Below are 21,169 nucleotides of genomic sequence, written 5' to 3'. Positions count from 1 at the left end.
TAACTATTTTAATGTAGCCAATTGTTTATTGAGGAGATTAAGTAGGCATACGATGTGTATTTCCCATATTCAGGAGGAAGTGAGATTGGTTTTTAATTCACATTGCCTTTTAACAATTGATTGGAAAATCTTGTAACCACTGTCCATTTGTTTATATCTCTCTTGAGTATCCATCTCTTCTCAATCATACAAACGGACAAGAAAGACACTATGTCTATGAGTAAGATGATGTAATTGAGAATTGTTGGCTTTGCAAAATGCCCCTGGGCTCCTGATTTTGGGAAGGGGGGAACCATGAGATAGGGGTGCCTTCTTATGCTAATGGAGGAAGGGAACAGAATGGGAGGGCAAGCTGTACATGTTAAAACCTGCACCTGAAATAATTGGAAATTGGCTTAAAGTGGAGGCGTGTAACCTGATTGATTTGCCAGCTTCAGGGCATGTTGCCTTCATCTTCAGTGTCAGGGTCATCGGGCAATCCCTAATGTACAGATGTAGTTTGAGAGGGAGCCGTCACTGATGGGATGGAGCTGACAGCTCAAGGGTTTGTAGAAATGACTGGAACATGGACAAGGAACATTTATTTGGGAATTCCTTTGGGTTTGCTATTTTTACATAAGGCAAAATGCATTCGGTGTCCTACTCAAGAAGCTCAGGTTAGAGTAGGGGGAGGTATATTGGCTGCAGAAATTGTTATGGGTGTTTGAAATGGGAAAGATAGGTCAAAAACAGTGGGTGGTCTTCTCATAAACCTCTGAAGTACTGCTAAAATAACATTTGGGAACTCCTCATTAAGCGAAATCTTGGAATGTGGTGGAATCTCCTTCTCTGGAGTCTATATGTCAGGTTGGATTGGACGGCCTTTGTGTTCTGTTCCAACTCTGTGATTCCATGACTTTACTATGTTTGGCAATACTGATATAAACCACATTAGCTGGAATAAAAGAGGTCACAACTTTTTTGTTTAAAGATGAGGGGGCTTACCATCAGCATTGATCCACCAGCAACTAACTTAACCAGCCTGCCGCTGTGTAGATCCAGATTGACCAATATGGGATTCCACATGAGCAGAAGTTACCATATGATTCTCTTGACAGTTTGAAGAGAGTCACCTGCCCCCAAGTTGGGTATGGTCCAGGTTACCAACATCCACAAGCTCCTGCACTTGCTTCTACAACTTTTTGCTTAAAGATGAAGAGGCCTGCCTTCAGCATTGATCCATTAGCAACTAACTCAACTAGCCTACCTCCGTATAGATCCAGATTGACCGTTGTGAGATTCCACATTAGTAGAAATCATCATATGGTTCTCTTAACAGTTTGACCAGAGTCACCTGCCCCCAAGTTTGGCATGGTCTAGTTTGCCTACATCCACAAGCTCCCACACTAGAGTAAAACATTTGCCTGCCAGCCCACCTGGCTACACACTACTGGCACGTTTTTCTCACCCTTCTCCTGTGACTGTGCAAATTGTGTGTTCACTTCCGGGAAGGAGAAGGTTCTTTTTAGTGCCGTAGTGCTTCACAGGTGGTTCTCCCTGATAAATCAGGAATGCTATTAATGGTCAATATTGACCTGCCACATTATGGGAGATGGATTGTTCACTCTTCTTTCTCCTGCTAACTGGGTGCAAATTACTTTTGTATTTGGAATTCAGCTTGCAGCAATTGAAATAAGACAAGTGGGGAGAACTGGGAGAAGGAGGGAGAAAAGCAACAGAAAAAAGGAAGTAGCAGATAATTGATTGGCACTGACCCTGCAAAATCAGGACACTTTGAGAGCACACAGGCCATGACTTGGAAGTTTGCTTTAGGCAAGTTTTATCCAAATTTGAGGATATTGTGGTGCTGGAGGTAGGAGGCTACTTCAAACTAAACTAATGATTTAGGGACAGTTTAGAAATAAACAGATGCTTTGGTAAGCTGCTCAGATGGGCTAGAAATAAAAAATAAAAGAATAAAAAATTGGGGTCATTTTGTATAATTTGAAGGAAGAAATATTTAAAAAATCAATTCAAATGGGGATCTTGGGGGATCTTGGGAGTTTGAAAGGAAGCTAGAAGGAATTCAGGATTGATTTGAGGTGCGCAGGGTGGAATCCACCCCCTGTGGACATCATAATGGAGATGTTCTTCCAACATTCTGCAAGAAAGTCAGTTGCAAAATAAAAACAAGGCCTTCTCCTCAAAGCATAATGATTGGGCTGATCTATATGGAAGAAATACCTTAGTTGTGGGCAGTTCTGGTATTGTGTTGTCGAAGGCTTTCATGGCCAGGATCACAGGGTTGTTGTATGTCTTTCGGGCTGTGTGGCCATGTTCCAAAGGTATTCTCTCCTGACGTTTCGCCCACATCTATGGCAGGCATCCTCAGAGGTGTGAGGCATGGAATCTATGCCTGCCATAGATGTGGCCGAAACGTCAGGAGAGAATACTTTTGGAACATGACCACACAGCCCGAAAGACATACAACAACCCAGTTCTGGTATTTCAGATCGTTTGCCTTTACTAGGCTACCTTGGACTGCTAAAGGTTGCGATCTGATAATACCCAAAAACCTAAAAATTGCCTACTGATAACTTACATTCAACTAAATATTCACATACTTCCAACATTTCACAGATGAAAACTGGGACAAACTACTTTTGTTCTCAGTAGGCAGCAAGTGAAGCAAGCTGAGAAAAGGGGGGAGGGAAGTGGGACATTTTAAAAGCTGCTGAAACAATGAGATGACAGAGGATTAATCTGGGCAATCCCTACCACATCAGAAAAATTGGAAAGCATGTATTCAAAGACATAGCCATGTTAGCCTGTTCCAGTATAAAAAGACAGAAAGGAGGCCTGCAGCACCTTTGATGCTAACTGGCTCAGGCTGTGGCGCAGGCTGGAGAGCAGCTGCAATGAATCACTGCAATGAATCACTCTGACCAGGAGGTCATGAGTTCGAGGCCCGCTCGGAGCCTATGTTTGTCTTGTCTTTGTTCTATGTTAAAAGGCATTGAATGTTTGCCTATATGTGTAATGTGATCCACCCTGAGTCCCCTTCGGGGTGAGAAGGGCGGAATATAAATGCTGTAAATAAATAAATAAAATAAATAAACTGAAAAAAAATTAAATTCCTAACATAAACTTTATGGAATTTAGTGGCATATGATAAAATGAATGAGAACCCATGATAGTATATGCTAGATATTTTTCCTCAGAGGAAAAACACCTAGGTTGTGGAATGACAATATAGGGTGAGCCATCCTTTATGCAAGATTTTGAAATCCAAAGTATTCCAAAACTGTCAACATGATTGGTTGGGATGGTGACCCCTTTGCTTTCTGATGGTTCAGTGCACACAACCTTTGTTTCATGCATAACATGATAAAAATATTGCATAAAATTACTTTCAGGCTATGTGTATAAAGTGTATACGAGCTATAAATGATTTTTATGTTTAGACTTGAGTCCCATCTCTAATATATTGCATGTATGTGCAAATAATGATATTCTACAGTCCAAAAAAATCCGAGATCTAAAACTCTTCTGATCCCGAATATTTCTGATATGGGATTCTCAAATGTGCTATAGATTTCTTTATATCTTTTTACATTCAAGCCAAACGGCTGATGACTGACAGAAAATGCCTCTGCTTTTTTATATTCCTGCCGCCTGTGTACCTCATAGTGAAGATCCACAGATCTCGGTACAGCCATATGAGAGGAGATAAGATGCAACTTTCTGGACATCACTGAGGCTGGATATGTATGCTCTGGCTAGCTTCTAATAGAGATACTACAAGCAAGCTTCTGGCTCTGTAGAATCCTTTGGGTTTATGTACCAAAGTGCTCTGTTTCATCATTTCTTTTGAAAGCTAGCTGGACATTGAAACATGAAGGTTGCTGACTGCAGGAAAGATGTAATTGAGTGCTTTCCATAAGCCAGTGAGTGCTGTAGAATGTCAACTCTATCCAAAGCAAGGATTAGATTGTATGTATTTTACAGCTATGAGACTACGCATCATACTTCATGACAGACTCACTCTCCCTTAGTTGTCTGATTTCAGCTTTCTGCAATCTCTGCCACTGACATATTAAGTATGAAATAGATCAATGGAATCTTCAATTAATGTTGATGTGGATTCACATTTCTAGATATACAGAAACGTTGGGTGCGTGATAGTATGCACCATGTATGGACAGGTGCCAAGATGATGATTATAATAACAATATAATAATATACATTTTAGTTATGTATTTTTTAAAAAAAAATACATAAAAGGTAAAATTAAAATAAATGTGAAATAAATGTATATAGTATATATATATTGTACATATTACTGGAGGTATACAGTGGATATTAAATGTAAAAAACAGGTTTTTAGAACTGAATTTTTAATTCTTTTTTAAAATTTGAAATAAACAGTGTGTTGTCTAATGTTTAAGGATTCCCACTTGCCACCAGGCCAGTTAATACCCTGGCTAGTCCAACACTGCTGCTCAAGGCAAGGTGAAGTATAGTTAAAATACAGATATTAGAACACATAGAACAAAGATTAAAACACCAATACCAGAACGGAGAGGTCTTTAATTGCATCTTACATTTTGATAGCTTTTTCCACACTCTAGGGAAGGTCGATGAAAATGTTTTCTGAGTGTTAGTTTGCCTTGTTGATAAAGTTGGAATATGCACCATAGATTGCTCACCATATTTGCAACCATTCTCTCTGTTTGAGATGGAAGAACAATTAGACTATATCACAATATATGTATCCATGCCTGATGAGCAGATTATGTTGTGGTCAATTTATACATATTTCAAATTTATTAACAAGGCATACTAATCTTTAGAGTAGGCATAGGTAAACTTTGGCCTTCCAGGTGTTTTGGACTTCAGCTTCCACAATTCCTAATAGCCTAATGTTAGGAAGAGCCAATCCTAAACTGACCATTTTCTTTTTCTTTTATATTTTATAGTTATACAGTAGAGTCTCGCTTATCCAACTTTCACTTATCCAACGCTCTGTATTATCCAAGGCAGTCTGCCTTTTAGTAATCCATGTTTTTGTAGTCTATATATATATATATATATATACCATGTATTGAACTGTCTTTTCTGTCTATTTGTTGTAAAGCATGATGTTTTTTGTGCTTAATTTGTAAAATCATAATGTAATTTGATGTTTAATAGGCTTTTCCTTAATCAATCCTTATTATCCAACATTTTCACTTATTCAACGTTCTGCCATCCTGTTTATGTTGGATAAGTAAGACTCTACTGTATTTGCCTCTTTTTTAAAGCTGCAAAATTGCATTTGATTTAATAATAATAATAATAATAATAATAATAATAATAATAATAATAATAATAATAATAATAATAAAAACTTTATATACCACCCTATCTCAAGGACTCAGTGCGGTTTCCAACATAGCAAGGAAAGCATACAACTTAAAACCATACAACAACTAAACATAATACAATAATGAACATAAGTACACAAAACATACAAATCAGTCAATTAACCACAGACTTAAAACTAATAACAAAATACTCCATCAACGGGCCGAGATATCATGACCAGGGGTTCAACGTTGGTGTGGCCAACTAACAGGTGCTAGGCAGGTCAAGTGCAACAGTATAAAGATAAACATAAAAATAAAAACCTAAGGAACCGTGGTAGTATGGGAAAATTGAGTTATGAAGGTATGCAATTGTGGGACCACAATCTGACAAATCAGCACAATTGCCCCATTGAAGAGAGGTGTTCAGTATGGAAGTTGTGTCTGCTACCAATGATAGCGTAACCATAGCGAAATAGTGGGTTTGTGTGATAAAGTCCTTTGATTAGTTCTTCCACTCTGGTTTTGCCACATCAAGGCTCCTTCCTCTCTTTTCCCAGACAGACATCATCTGGTTTTTCAGTTTTTCTAAACCCTTGCATACCCTGTATGAAACCTCCACAACCTGTTTTACCTGCAATGTTCAGGAATGTTCTATACCTTTATAACCTTAATTACAGGAGGCACAACTCTGTGTAGTGTATAGATGGCAACAAGTGGTAGGCAGCTAACAACTGGGGTTGTGCCTTTTGTATCCATAAGGGTGTATGTGTGTTGTCTGCATGGAGAATTTATGCTTTTCTAAGCTCCCTTGGCTTTTGTATGAGAATGCTGTTGGAATATGGGGCCAATATCACCGGATCAGGTCTTTACAAAGCGAGTGGGAAAATTACAGCTATTAGCATCTACTGACAGGATTACTTTATCATTCTGCATTCATCTTATGATTTTTTATGCATACCTCTTCCCTTTCTCTTTAGTTCTTGGTGTGTGTGTGTGTGTATGAAAAGCATTACTTTCATAATAATAAAGCAAGCCACCAAGTCTCATGTCAATATATTTAATTCCAGAAATAAGTGGTTCATATTTATGGGTCTGTCCCTTTCTCGCTTGCTCTGACTAGCATCCGCACGACCGCAGCTTCTCGCGGGGAACGAAGAAGTCCATTTTGAGCCTACTCCCGGTTGCCGCAAAAGCAATGGTGGCAATTTCTGAAACGCATCTATATTTGAATACTGTATAGCATGACAATTTGCATATCTTAGCACATTTTCTCTGCATGGAGTACATTTCAAAATCACCAGGGTTGAGGGGTGTTTGGGTCGGTGGCTACTGGATCTGTTGATAATTTCGAATATGTAAATACATCTCTCCTCTTTTTCATTTCCTCCATCTCGCCACCCTGCTCCCCCTCCTCCGTGCGCTTGCTTTCTTCTTCTTCTTCTTTCCCCCCCTACAACCAGTGCTTTAGATTGTATTAGCGGTAAACAAAGATGTATTTGTGGGGCAGTCGGTTTGAGTTTATTGTTTATGTAAATCTCTCTGAATGTGACATCGCCAGATAGCTTCCAGTGTTGCGCTGATCCACATTTTAGGCCTGCAGCCAAAAGTATTTTATCTTTTTTTTACTTCATTATAGTGATCTTCCAATTAGCTGTGGTCTGTAATACCCTGATTTTGGTGGCAGTGGTTTGGGGAGGATTGTTTGATAGTTCTGCTCCAGAAGCAAAACGAGGGGGCCTTATTATGAAAAGTGCAGAGGTTGTGCAGTAGCCGAGTTCTGTTGCAAAGTTTGCCGATAAGGGAAAACTGGCCCTTGAGCATCCATTCTATTCTGTATATTAACACTTCTAATCTGTACTGCTGATAAAACTGCAAGCCATTTGCCTTTGGAGGAATTAGTTCTGCCTCACTTGTGTAACCAGGCGATGGTGATTAACCTTTAAACTGTCCAATATTCTCAGCAGACTCCTGCTCCAGATTAGAAACTATTTAGTTATGACCAACTAAATTAACAACATTCCCGCCTCTGAAGAATAAGATTTGGAAGGTATGCATTTTAAGGTGGAATTGGATTTGAAAACAGTGAGAGGCTGTTTGTTTGCTCTCTATTTGAGGCACAGCAGGGTTTTCAGGCTGAGAAAATACTGTTTTTAAAAATCAAAAATTAAAATGAGGAGGACAAGAGACTCACGTCTTGGTTTTTAGATGGAATTGGTTTGTTGTTATTTAAGCGCATCTAGGCTTGATTGAAAGCATTTGATTTTAGGTAGTTGCTATGTTTCAGAGAATATGAAAAATGGAATGAATTTTTTTTAAAAAGAGAAGGATGGTTTGAAAATACGTAGCATTTCATTAAGAGGTTTCCTATGCCTGTCCCACACAACTTCTATGGTAGGAAATCCCATCACCTTGAAGAGAATGTACTTCTGTGTCAACCTGCTTGGAATCAATGTATACATTTAAAAACAGATCCTCACACCTGAATCTATTTACAGATTAATTACCCCATGATACAAAAATGATTTTGTATGCTATCTTAATAATAGCAACATTGGCACCAGGTGAACCTGGGGGCTATTTCTAAAACACTGCAAGGAAGTGCAATGCATCCCTTGTATTTATGGGGCCAAGGTCCATTCATTTCTATTTTATTGAAATAATACTGACTTTGGAATATCACTGCAATGAGGAACTAAAAAGGAAAATAAATACAGATGTTTTATTAATAATGCAAACAACATTTGCTTCTTAAATTGTAAACAATCTCACAGGTATGTTAGTGTGCTCTAAAAGGACACCTTTGTTGAAGTTTTTGCAATAGGAAAATTAATTTAAAGATAATTTATTAAACAAAGGGTGATTAATAAATTTCAGGTCTAAAATTAAGAGCTAGTCTTATTATTAAAAATACATTTTAAGGATACAGTATGAGTCAGGAGCATTTTGAATTGCTTCTGTTGAGATCAATGAGACTTTAATTCCAGCTGGCAGAATCTAATACTGGGATGTCAGATGTCTTACATTTGAGATGGCTTGGAAGATTTCTGCGGCATATTATGATGAAGAATGTGTGATAAGAGGAAAGCGAGTCATCCTAGCGAAAAGGGGTGAATAACTTCCTTTTCATGAAAAATGGCTCTTCCAAATTTTTGTTTCCTGGGGGGGGCGGGTAGAGCAAAATGATACAATAGATGTTATAAAAGCCCATAGCAACCCCATTGTGTCCAATAGGCTTCAGCTGCGGAGGTAACTTTGCGCTGTGCTATTGTATCGACACATTTTTTAAAATGTGAAACTTATCAGTTGAAATGTACCCTCCAACCCACGTGGCACAAAGACAAAAGCGAGGGCATTCTGTAATAAATTGTATAGTGCTTGTCCGACATGCATGAAATGACCATATTGTTCTCCCTCGCTGGAGAACAAAACCAAAATCCCTGTTAGCAATGTTTTTCTGTTTTACCAGGTTTTTTTTATATTGGCTGCCTCCTTAAAAATTGCTAATCTAGATACTACATTAGTAGGATGTCAGTCAAACTGCAATCCACAGTGAAGCCTTCTTCACATACCAATTTAAATCATTCATGGTCCTTTCTTTGGCATTATTCAAAAGATCATAATAATTTTCTTGTGCCCACAGCACAAAAAAATCAATTATTTCCCCACAAAGACTTGAAAGTACTTAGCGAGTGCTGCAAGAAAAGCTGAGGGTTATATCAAATTGAAATTGCACTCATTACACACAACACAATTAGTTGCCACTAGTCTGGCCGGTCCTTTAATTCTGAATGGCATATCTTTATTATTACAGAAACAAGCATGCAAATGGCATTGTTCAGGATTTGCAGAAATCAATAGGATATAGTGCTGTGTGTTTGGTGGCCACTGTCACTCAATCGGCTGTGGATTTGAGATAATGTGTGTATTTGAATTAATGAAGGGAACGTGAGACATCATACGTGACACCCAAATAAAAGAAATGGGTACATGATATTTGTAATTATTCTACTTGTGTTTTTGTTGTAAATACTTGTGCTTTTTGTTTTTTAATCAAAGGATTAATTGCATTTTAATAAGGCATTATGATTTTCAGAGCTTCAGTTAATTAAAACTTGTAGTATATAATTATGAAGTGATGCTGAGATTTTTCTAAAGATCACCCATATGTTTTGAATGTGTACATTTTCCCCTCTTCTTGTTATGCAGTGGCAATATGATTCTCTCCTCCCCCTCCTTTTTTCTGGTTAATAAATTATATTTAAATGCCTGAGAGATGATGTTTTTGGATTTTGGCGCAGATTTTTGTACATAGCAGCTTCAGTGACACAGAATGTTTATGTTCTTAGGGTTGACTCATAGGTTTGGTTTCCTTTGGGTTTTCAAGGACACAAATGTCAGATCTCCATCCGGGAACACTAAGGAAACAGGTCATGGGAATAGTGTACCATATTACTGACCTGTGAAACTGTAAAACCTGGGCTAGTTCCATCTCTGTTATGGCGCAATATTCCAAAGTGTGGATTCAGTGGTAAAATGGAAGAAGAAAATGCCTCAGGGAAAATTTGGATGATTCCAACCGGATCTAATTGGCACCATTGGTGATGTAAAGTTACCTTTCTGACGACAGGTTTCATATGCACCATTGAGAGGAAAAGATAACTCTGGAACATTTATTTCACACTAGAAGTAGCCTCCTCCATTACAGTGAACCCCATAAACATAAAAGGAAATCTATTTACACATCAGAATATTTTCTAAACAGAGACATGATCATTTGAGAACCAGAGTGCAACAGAGTAGACCCATGGTACGATATACATGGTTTCACTTGCCTGTATCTGATCAAAATATATGCTCTGTAGGAATCTTCTAGAGCAGGCATGGGGAAACTTCAGCCCGGGAGGTATTTTGGACTACCAGCTGTTAGGAATTATGGGAGTTGAAGTCCAAAGCACCTGGAAGGCCGAAGTTTGCCCATGCCTGTTCTAGGTCCACCAGGGTAACTCTATAGCATCCTCCAGTGGAAGCATGCCATAGAATTAGTCGGAGGACCTAGAAAATGGCTTGGTTGTCCTCTCTAGGAATTTTCCAGGTTCTTTAGGGCAACTCTTATGGTACCTTCCAGCAAAACTAGTTCATTTCAATAGGGCTCACCATTATCCATAGTTTTCTGTTTCCATAATAAGTTTAGGAATGATTATTATGCTGCTTATGTTTATTTATACCCCACTTTTTCTCTCCACAAGGCATGTACCACCGTGGCCAGATCTGGCTTCTCAAGGAACGGGTTCACTGGGTTTGATTGTGCAAAGGCCCTCCTGGCCAGATACCTGGGCCTCCAGGGTCAGAACTGGGTCCAGGAGAGCCCTCAAACTACAGACCTGTGTCTTCAGGGGGAGTGTAACTCCATCCAGCACAGGCTGGATTCCTATTCCCTGATCTGTGTTCCCTGACCAGGAGTACCTCTGGCTTGCCTGGATTAAGTTTCAATTTATTTTCCCTCATCCAGTCCATTATTGATGACAGCCACTGGTTTTGGGTCAGAACAGCTTCTTTGGCTTTAGGTGGAAAGGAGTAATAAAGTTGGGTGTCATCCGCTATAGGTGACAGACACCCCCTTCCCCATTCCAAAAGGTTGAACAGCCATATCTAAGGTTTAATTATCAGCAAGAAGATCTTTCAACTGAAATATATTTATATGTTTGGCTCCTTCCATATTTCTCACACTAGAATTACAAATCCAAAGAACATCTCCCAAACTAGTATTTGGTCTGGAAGATGTTTGCCACCCTTGTTATGCAGGGGTGATGATCATAATGACTATGTATGATACTACAGTAGAATCTCACTTATCCTACATAATCGGGCCAGCAGAACGTTGCATAAGTGAATATGTTGGATAATAAGGAGGGATTAAGGAAAAGCCTATTAAATATCTAATTAGGTTATGATTTTACAAATTAAGCACCAAAACATCATGTTATACAACAAATTTGACAGAAAAGGTAGTTCAATACACAATAATGCTATGTAGTAATTACTGTATTTACGAATTTAGCACCAAAATATCACGATATATTGAAAACATTTCCAAAATGCATTGGATAATCCAGAATGTTGGATAAGTGAGTGTTGGATAAGTGAGACTCTACTGTATATACCACTCTTCCCCATATTCAAATTTAATGTTGAATGGCGCGTCAAGCCAATGTAACAGAACACAATGCCAAATGTAGAAGATAAGATTTTAAGAACAGCAATTTGCATAAATTACATTGGATGAAACAGGAATAATACAAATGAATTTGGTATGCTATCTAAATAATAGCAACATTGGCACCAGGTGAACCTGGGGGTTATTTCTAAACTAGGGTACATTGCAAAGAAGTGCAATGCATCTCTGTATTTATAGGGGATATGCTTCTGAACTTACCATAGAAAAAGAAAACCATAGGTAATAATGAATCCTATTGAAGTGGATGTCTTCTGCTGGAAGGTACAATATAGAATCATAGAATCATAGAATAGTAGAGTTGGAAGAGACCTCATGGGCCATCCAGTCCAACCCCCTGCCAAGAAGCAGGAAATCGCATTCCTAGCACCCCCGACAGATGACCATCCAGCCATCTATGAATACTATTCATAGATAGTATTCGATCTATGAATTTCTAGGTACACCAGCAATATTCAATAGTAACATCTGACAGAAGCATACCATAGAATCACCTGGAGAACCTAGAAAATTCCTAGAGAAGACACATTTTGGCAGATGCAGGGAGGTGAAAGTATTAGTACAGCCCCATGGGCACAGGAACCATACTGTCCTCTCTTTTGTAGATATAGAGATGGCTACTAGGGCAGCACAAGAACGGGAAGGGTGGTAGAATGAAAACTTGGATCACGGGCTGAATTATATGCAAAAGATGCTTCTTTAGATGGTTGGGGTCCAAGTAATTTGGGCAATAATCGTTATCTTAAAAGATTTCTCATTCTTTTGTTATTTGCTAGTGGCAGCTATATTCTGTATTCAAACCAAAGTCAAATAATGTCTCCATATTTTCATAAAGGGAACATCTTCTTGGTGAAACACAACGTGTGAGATGCAGCTGAGTGGCAGAACATGTTTGGCCTGAATAAGATCCCAAGTTCAATTCTCAGCATGATGAGGTAAGTCTGGGAAAGACTCCTGTTTCAAACCTCGCAGAGATCCTCTGGCTTTCAGTGCAGACAGCAGTGATGGTTGGTGATTCATGCCAGTGCGGTGGTGAATTCACCCCAGGGTTTAGTTTGAGTTTTTATTTGAAATTTAACAGAACTATTCATGGGCCTATTCTCTGACATTCAGTCTAAAACCTAGACATCACTAGTAGGCACTACTAAACAAGATAAACTAATGATCTAGCTCAATATAAGGCAGTTGCATATCTTTGTTATTTATGTAGCATTCTAACACACAGTTTATAATGGTTTAAACCTAATTATTTTAGGCATGTACAGTAGAGTCTCACTTATCCAACTCTCGCTTATCCAACATTATGGATTATCCAACGCATTTTTGTAATCAATGTTTTCAATATATCATGATATTTTGGTGCTAAATTCATAAATACATAGCATTACTGTGTATTGAACTACTTTTTCTGTAAAATTTGTTGTATAACATGATGTTTTGGTGCTTAATTTGTAAAATCATAACCTAATTTGGTATTTAATAGGCTTTTCCTTAATCTCTCCTTATTATCCAACATATTCGTATATCCAACGTTCTGCCGGCCCGTTTACGTTGGATAAGTGAGACTCTACTGTATATGCCTCATCCTTCCCATTGTGTAACCCTAAAGATGGTTGACATTAGAATTTCATTCTAATTTCTATCTGCTTATATTAGATCAATATATTGGCCCAGGTGAGAGACACCAAACAAGTTCTGAAGAATTCATGAAATCTACTCTAATTCCTTTGCTTTAGGAACCACTCCTCATGCAGTGAAGGAGATGATAGTTATATTAAACTCAGCTAAGCTGTACAATAGGGTTTACTGTAAATGTTTAATGTATGAATGCTGTAGAAAAACCAGCAATGCATAATTTAGCATAGGCTTTCCCAGTCTTTGCTTCTCAGAAATTGGAATGCATCTTCTGTCATTCCTGAACGTTGGATGTGCTGTTTGAGGAAGATGAATATTATTGTCCAACACCATCTGGAGAAACAAGGTTGGGAAAGCCCGATGACAAACCAGGATTACTAACTACAGGAGAACTTTGACATGCAGAAAGGTATGGATAGAATAAATTAGAACAGCATCAAATGCTTGCTGCAAGAAATTTGGAAACACCTGTTTGCTCCCACACTATCTTCTTTCCAAAGATGTGGGAATGGGAAGGGAATACATTGCTAAGAGAAATGGCTCAGCACTTTCAGCCCTTCTGTATCACACAAGGGCAGTTTCAGCTAATTTCATGATGCCATGCAACAAGATGGAGGAGAGTCCCCATGGTGACATGTTTACTGTTTTTTCTCTATTGTGCTGCAAAGGCAGGCAATGACATTGTTGCAGCACAGCATGGCAAGAAAACCAATAGCATTGGCCTGGTTCTCTTGGCAACATAAGGCGGCATTTCCTATCTTGCTGTGCTGTGACAGTTTCATGCCCATGTCAGCTCAGTGTGGCAAGGAACCAAAGCAAATGGAATGTGCTCACATCTATGGCTCCCAGGACAAATAACCAAAAGGGGCCCTCGCATTTTCTGAGATGCAAAAAGATTAGTCTAATCGTGTATCCCCAAACCCTCCCTCTCTTCCTTCCTTCCTTCCTTCCTTCCTTCCTTCCTTCCTTCCTTCCTTCCTTCCTTCCTTCCTTCCTTCCTTCCTTCCTTCCCCTGTCTTTCTGCCAGAAATGTCATTCAATGCAATTAACAATAAAATTTAAAAGAAAACATAAAAAGAGATCAAAATATAAATAAAATACAGCAACTAAAATACACCCAAACAACTTAAAACGTAAACAAATTCAAAGCAACTGAATGTAGCTGTCAAAAACTTATACCTATTGTATGAAAATGTCTAACCTGGTGGCAAAACGACAACCGAGAGTGAGCAGGCTTAACCTCACTCAACAGGGAGTACTGTATTAACAATTGGCAGCAACCACTCATGTGATCCTATCTCTACCAGATATATCTCTGATCAGTATGTGAGAAAATCAATAATGCATCTGTACTATAGAATTGATGTCGTTTGACACCACTTTAATCACTGTGGTTCAATGCTATAGAATCCTGGGAGCTGTAATTTTGTGAGGCACCAGCACTTTGACAGGGAAGGCTAAAAACCTTGTTAAACTACAACTCCCATCAGTAATCCTAGCTAGGGGATTCCGGGAGTTGTAGTACAAAAAAGTAAAAAGTCTTCTTGCAGGTTTGTGAGACAGGTGGCCTGAAGAAACAGATCCTAGGTTTCATTAAAGAGGAACAAAGTCTTAGTTATTGTATTGGGTTTGTTTTTAACTAATTTTGATTACTGATTTTTTTTACTGACTATCTTAGTTTATGGTTTTAAGGAAAAGACAATCTCTCTATAGGAATTTTTCTGGTCCTCTCCAACCACAGTCAGAGTATGTTAATATTTAACTGGAATTGTGTTGAGCCATTTCTAAGCTCTTTGTTTCTATAATGCTGGTGTTCTATTTGAAATTGAATTCAGTGATGACCTTCAGAATTGCTTGCTTTCAGCTAAAATCCTTTACCTACATACTTGTAAGTCCTATGGAACTTCATGGCACTTACTTCTGAATAGAAACTGATGGATTTGTACTTTCCATACTCTAAAACTGTAATCTTATATACACTTTCTGGGAGTCATTAATTGCAGAAGACTAAAAGTATTGTTCTTATTATGTGGCATCAAGTCATTTCTGACATATGGCAACAATTCGTTCAGACAGAATTTGCCTTTGTTATCCTTTGAGGCTGAGAGAATGGTGGGTTTCCATAGACAGGATTTGAACCCAAGTCTCCAGAGTTGTAGTCTACCTTTAATGCCACTATCCCATGCTACCTGTAGTACATATATAATGAATAAATATGATGATCCATAGACAACTACATAATTTATTACGCAATTCTTAACACAACAAACTGCAAAGCCATTTTTTTGCATACACTTTCAAGTTTAAAATGTATATCCTTGCAAATGTGTACCATCCTGCTAGTGCTCTGGGGTGTGCTTTGAGTGTAAAAAGGTAAAGGTTTCCCCAGATGTTAAGTCCAGTCATGTCTGACTCTGGGGGTTGGTGCTCATCTCCATTTCTAAGCTGAAGAGCCAGCATTGTCCGTAGACACCTTTAAGGCCATGTGGCCGGCATGACTTCATGGAGCGCCCTTACATTCCCGCAAGAGAGGTACCTATTGATCTACTCACATTTGCATGTTTTCGAACTGCTAGGTTGGCGGGAGCTGGAGCTAACAGTGGGCGCTCAAGCCACTCCCGGGATTTGAACCTGGGACCTTTTGGTCTGCAAGTTCAGCAGCTCAGCGCTTTAACACACTGAGCCACCGGAGGCTGAGTGTACAGCCTCACAAATACAGAAAAGGTCCCATTTGAACCACCTGTGGTTGAGCATCTTCCAGCTTTGGCTCTCTTGAGGTTATTCCTACTGTCTTTTTGATATGACTCTCCTTGAACCTTTTCAAGTCCAGGCAGCTTGAAAAGAAATCCAAGGAAAAGAAATCGAAGGAAGAGCTTTTAAAAATATTTTCAAAAATCGCCTTATTTATGTGTATCTACAAATGCACTTTAGGAAGGCTTTGCTCATGTTTTCCCCCCTTTCCCTTCTACAAGCTGATTTAAAATCTAATATTATTAAGTTGGTCACAGCCTTCATATTTTAACTGTCAAACCCAGCGCCCAAGAGGTGATGCATTCAAAGCTTGCTAAAATATTTGCTCAGCAGCACAATTGTGCGTGATGGAAAATAAACTCCTCCGGAACATCTCACCCTATCAGCCATGGCCTGCAGCAGGCGAAGAATGAGAGAAGGTCAGTCAATTATGTGTGGTAATCACCGTAAGCATATTATCTGAGACACAGATGTCTTCCTTGACCCCACACGACATAGCTATTAACCCCACAGCAATATAAAAATGGGGCGGGGGCGGAGGAAGTGCCTGGTCCCTTAGGTAAACCAGACCTTTTCGGTCTGGACAAGTCCGGTGAATCAGGGGAGAAAAAAAGTTACAAGACACGAAGACTGTTTTCTGGGGAAGTGTCCAACAAGCTGACCTTTTCGTCGCTGCCGTCAATGGGGGGAGGTGGTGGTGTCTCCTCTTTGGGGACGTTTCTATAGGCCTAGTCATGTGAGATAAACAGTTGCATCATCTGAAAATGAGACCGACAAATTGACTTGTGAGATATCACTGGTGAATAATAGCTGTGGAATGCCACTTTCTGTTTGTTTGCGGTGGGGAAAGGGAGGCCGAATCAGCCGCAGCCGCCATATGTAGGTATTCCTTCCGCATAGCTTTTCAAGTTGCCTCTCTTTTAATATCAATAATGCCATTATCATGCGACGCGCCTGATGTAATGCAAGGGACTGGGAATGCCTTGTCTCATTATGTGGCATGTTGATAACAATTACCTTCCTCCACAATTGCTTTCAACTTAAGAGTTTGTTCACAGAATTATGAAATGATTACCTGAGGGAGAGAGAGAAGGAACGTAGAACATCTCCCTGTCATCGAACAGAGCCGATCAACTCAGACAACCACACAAAGAGAGAAAAACATTTGTATTCCAAATGCTGAAGCAATGCTTTTTTTAATAAAAGGATTTGAAAAACAATTGCCAAGAATCTATTTTACTGAAAATGTGTGTGTGTGAATGTGTGTATGAATGTTTCTAAATAATAGATACATAAGGATACATTCACAACTGATATTTGGAAATGCTTTATTTATTCTGTAATAAAGTGCTGGATAAGGTTAATGTCTGCAATGAACAAAGAAATAGCTACTGTATATACCAGGCATGGGCCAACTTGGGCCCTCCAGGTGTTTTGGACTTCAACTCCCACAATTCCTAACAGCCGGTAGGCTGTTAGGAATTGTGGGAGTTGAAGTCCAAAACACCTGGAGGGCCCAAGTTGGCCCATGCCTGGTATATATTTATGTATAAGTCTTGAAATTTAAGTAAAAAAATCATCTCCCCACAAAAAAATCATCTCCCAAAAAAAACCCCTGATTGACCTATGTGAAGTCAATGTGAAGACTGTACTTTAACTAATTAATTAATTAATTGATTGATTGATTTGCCATATTTATATCCCGCCTTTCTCTATCCCAAGGGGGACTCAAGGCAGTTCACAAATGGCACTTGTGCAGTGCCTTGGGCATAAAAACATAAACATTAAGTAAGGTAAAGGTAAAGGTTTCCCCTGACGTTAAGTCCAGTCATGTCTGACTCTGAGGGTTGGTGCTCATCTCCATTTCTAAGCCGAAGAGCCGGCGTTATCCGTAGACACCTCCAAGGTCATGTGGCCGGCATGACTGCATGGAGTGCCATTACCTTTCCATCGGAGATGTACCTATTGATCTACTCACATTGGCATGTTTTTGAACTGCTAGGTTGGCAGAAGCTGGAGCTAACAGCGGGCGCTCCCGCTGCTCCCGAGATTTGAACCTGGGACCTTTCGGTCTGCAAGTTCAGCAGCTCAGTGCTTTAAGTCACTTCACTACCGGGGCTCCTAAACATTAAGTAAAATTATATTAAAATTGATACAGACATAAAAGCGTAATTAAAATACATTCCAATGTTAAGACACATCATCCAAAGACAAGGTCTCAAGCTGTTCCATAATTAATTGCACGATTGACAGGGAAAATTATTGCACTGTGCTATTTATCAAAGGCCTGCTCCAAAAGCCAGGTTTTTACTCTCCTTCTTAAGGCTAGGAGGGAGGGGACTGATCTAATATTACTGATCTATACTGGTTGTAACTAGAGCGTGGACCACCGTGGCCAAGTCAGACTTCCCAAGGTACGAGCTCAACTGGCACAAGTTATAGTTGTGCAAAAGCTCCCCTGGCCACTGCTGAAACCTGGGGTTCCAGACTCAACAATGAGTCCAGGAGAACCCCCAAGCTGTGAACCTGCGTCTTCAGGGGGAATGTAACCCCATCTAACACAGGCTGTAACCCTATGCCCTGTTGGCCTTGCGACTGACCACAAGAACCTCTGTCTTGTCTGGATTCAATTTCAATTTGTTCGCTCTCATCATTAAAAATGGAACCATTCCCTTCCATGGGAAGAGTAATAAAAATAGAGTAATAAAAGGACCACTTTGGAAGAACCCTTAAAAAAAACAAAAAACAGCACCCCTCTGCTTTATTTCTGCTGCAGTGCTCCTTCTGGGCTTTTTGAAGGCCTCAGCAGTAAAATAGTATCTGCAATTTTCCACTAGAAACAAGAATTTCCTTATTATAAAATCCAAGATTTGTTATTCTCTAAATAGGAAGGTGTGGCCACAGACATCAAGTAGTTGTTTACCCCTGGTTTATAGCTGTTTATAGGATCATCTTTGGTCCCAAATATGTTTTTTTTTTTCATGTCAGGAGTGACTTGAGAAACTGCAAGTCGCTTCTGGGGTGAGAGAATTGGCCGTCTGCAAGGACGTTGCCCAGACGATCCCTGGATGTTTGATGTTTTTACCATCCTTGTGGGAAGCTTCTCTCATGTCCCCATATAGGGAGCTGGAGCTGACAGAGGGAGCTCATCTATGCTGTCCTGATTCGAACCGGCAACCTTCAGGTCAGCAACCCAACCTTCAGGTCAGCAGTCCTGCCGGCAGAAGGGTTTAACCTATTGTGCCAAAGATGGTGTGTGTGTGGATATTTTTTCTTGTACAAAAATCAGCATTTTTTGCACATTCCTTTAAAAAATATCTCAAAATGCAAAAACAAAAAAGGGAAAAACAAGAGAACAAAATTGACAAAGCTCCCAAATTCATGGCAAGTGAATCATTTTGTTTCCAATTGAATTTCTTGATATATTGAAAACATATTATTATAAAATCAAGTGGGTGTCAAAAATAGCATAAACACTTGCAATCTATATGAAGTAAAGATCACAAAAATGGAAAGAAACATACCATAAGAACACCTTATCAGAAAGACAGACTCCATTTTTTGTCTCAAAGACACACTCAGCCAAATTTCCTCAGTCAATATAATTGAATCTATGAATTCAATAAAGTTTTAGATTTTATAAAAGCAGAGGGGGCTCTTCCAGGCAGGCACTAAATCCCAGGATCTGATCCCAGTTTTCTTCTTTAAACTGGATTATTAAACTGCCATTTTTTTGTGTGTGTCAGGAGCAATTTAAGAAACTGCTAGTCGCTTCTGGTGTGAGGGAATTGGCCATCTGCAAGGATGTTGCCCAGAGGATGCCTGGATATTTGATGTTTTTACCATCCTTGTGGGAGGCTTCTCTCATGTCCCCTCATGGGGAGCTAGAGCTGACAGATGGGAGCTCACCCTGCTCCCTGGATTCAAACCTCCGACCTTTAGGTCAGCAGTCCTGCCAGCACAAGGGTTTAACCCATTGCGCCACCAGATAATCACCACACTGCCAGATAATCTGGGATAAACAAAACGCTTGGGATCAGATTCTGGGATATAGGGCCTGTCTGGAAGGGCCCTGGGATACATCTGTTGGAATATGTTGTGTTTAGCTTTAAATACCTTTCAAAATAAATGAAAATAAACATAAATTAGTAAACCATAAGAAAAATATTCATGAAAGGAAAATGAAAAGATGTTACAATTACCATTTTTAAATGTGCTTATTTGAAGTGACACAAACATATGGCTAGGTTCTTGTACTTGAGAAGATTCAACGCAACTCACTTGGGGATCTGACCCATTCAACCCATTCTCGGCTTGATTCCCTTTACAGAGTTGTTCTAAGAACTGAAGAGAATTAAGTTGTGAGAAGCATGTCACCTTGACCTCACATGAAGGTAAGATATGAATGTAAATAATAAATTACATTTCTCCCTAGAGAGTGATTTTTCTTCAACAAAGTTACCCAAGAAGGATTTCCATGCAATTGAGTTCAATATAAATATCATCCACTCCATGCAATGGGAGTTAAAAAATGCTATCAATACAGTTAAGAAATCAGATATGCATGCATGCTTAATTATTACTTTCATTATAAAGTGTTAAACGAGTTATAACTTTCAGAAAATTAGAGATTAAATTGATTTCTTACTCCTTTCCACTATTTTTTAATTAGATTTTAACTGTACTTTGTTTTAATGTGTTGCAAACCTTCTTGGGTCCGATGTCAAGGTAAAGGGGGATATAAGTAAAATACAATAAAATAAGTGATTACATAGACGAACTCCTGTCTCTGCTTAAATTTCATCTTTGTAACACTACACTACAGAAGCCTCCAGTGGTGCAGCGGGTTAAACTGCTAAGCTACTGAACTTGCTGACCGAAAGGTTGGTGGTTCGAAACCGGGAGCGGGGTGAGCTCCTGCTGTTAGCCCCAGCTTCTGCCAACCTAGCAGTTTGAAAAGATGCAAATGTGAGTAGATCAATAAGTACCGCTCCAGCGGGAAGGTAACAGTGCTGCATGCAGTCATGCCGGCCACATGATGTTGGAGGCATTTACGGACAACGCCGGCTCTTCGGCTAAAAAATGAAGATGAGCACCAACCCCCAGAGTTGGACTCGATGAGATTTAATGTCAGGGGAAAGCCTTTACCTTACCTAACACTACATTCAGCCCTCCACATTCAGTGGGAACATAGGTAAAATGAAAAGCCACAAATAAATCATTA

General features: G+C 39.3%; 1 protein-coding gene across 6 annotated transcripts in view; it reads left to right on the top strand.

Annotated features, from left to right (window-relative positions):
- camkmt (calmodulin-lysine N-methyltransferase) overlaps positions 1–21,169 on the top strand; it is a 796,752-nt gene that overhangs the window by 421,260 nt on the left and 354,323 nt on the right. For 3 of the 6 annotated variants that reach the window (XM_062968944.1, XM_062968943.1, XM_062968941.1), the window contains exon 15: positions 12,395–12,494. The gene's annotated coding sequence lies outside the window, so the exon portion shown is untranslated. Of the gene's footprint in view, positions 1–12,394; positions 12,495–17,003; positions 17,166–20,275; positions 20,340–21,169 lie in introns of those variants that run through there. The other 3 variants (XM_062968940.1, XM_062968939.1, XM_062968942.1) reach the window with 2 other exon arrangements.

The sequence above is a fragment of the Anolis carolinensis genome, chromosome 1 (genome assembly GCF_035594765.1).
Source record: "Anolis carolinensis isolate JA03-04 chromosome 1, rAnoCar3.1.pri, whole genome shotgun sequence".
Lineage (NCBI taxonomy): Eukaryota > Metazoa > Chordata > Lepidosauria > Squamata > Dactyloidae > Anolis > Anolis carolinensis.
The sequence above is the reverse complement of the archived record's forward strand: the minus strand, read 5'-3'. Positions and strand labels throughout refer to the sequence as shown.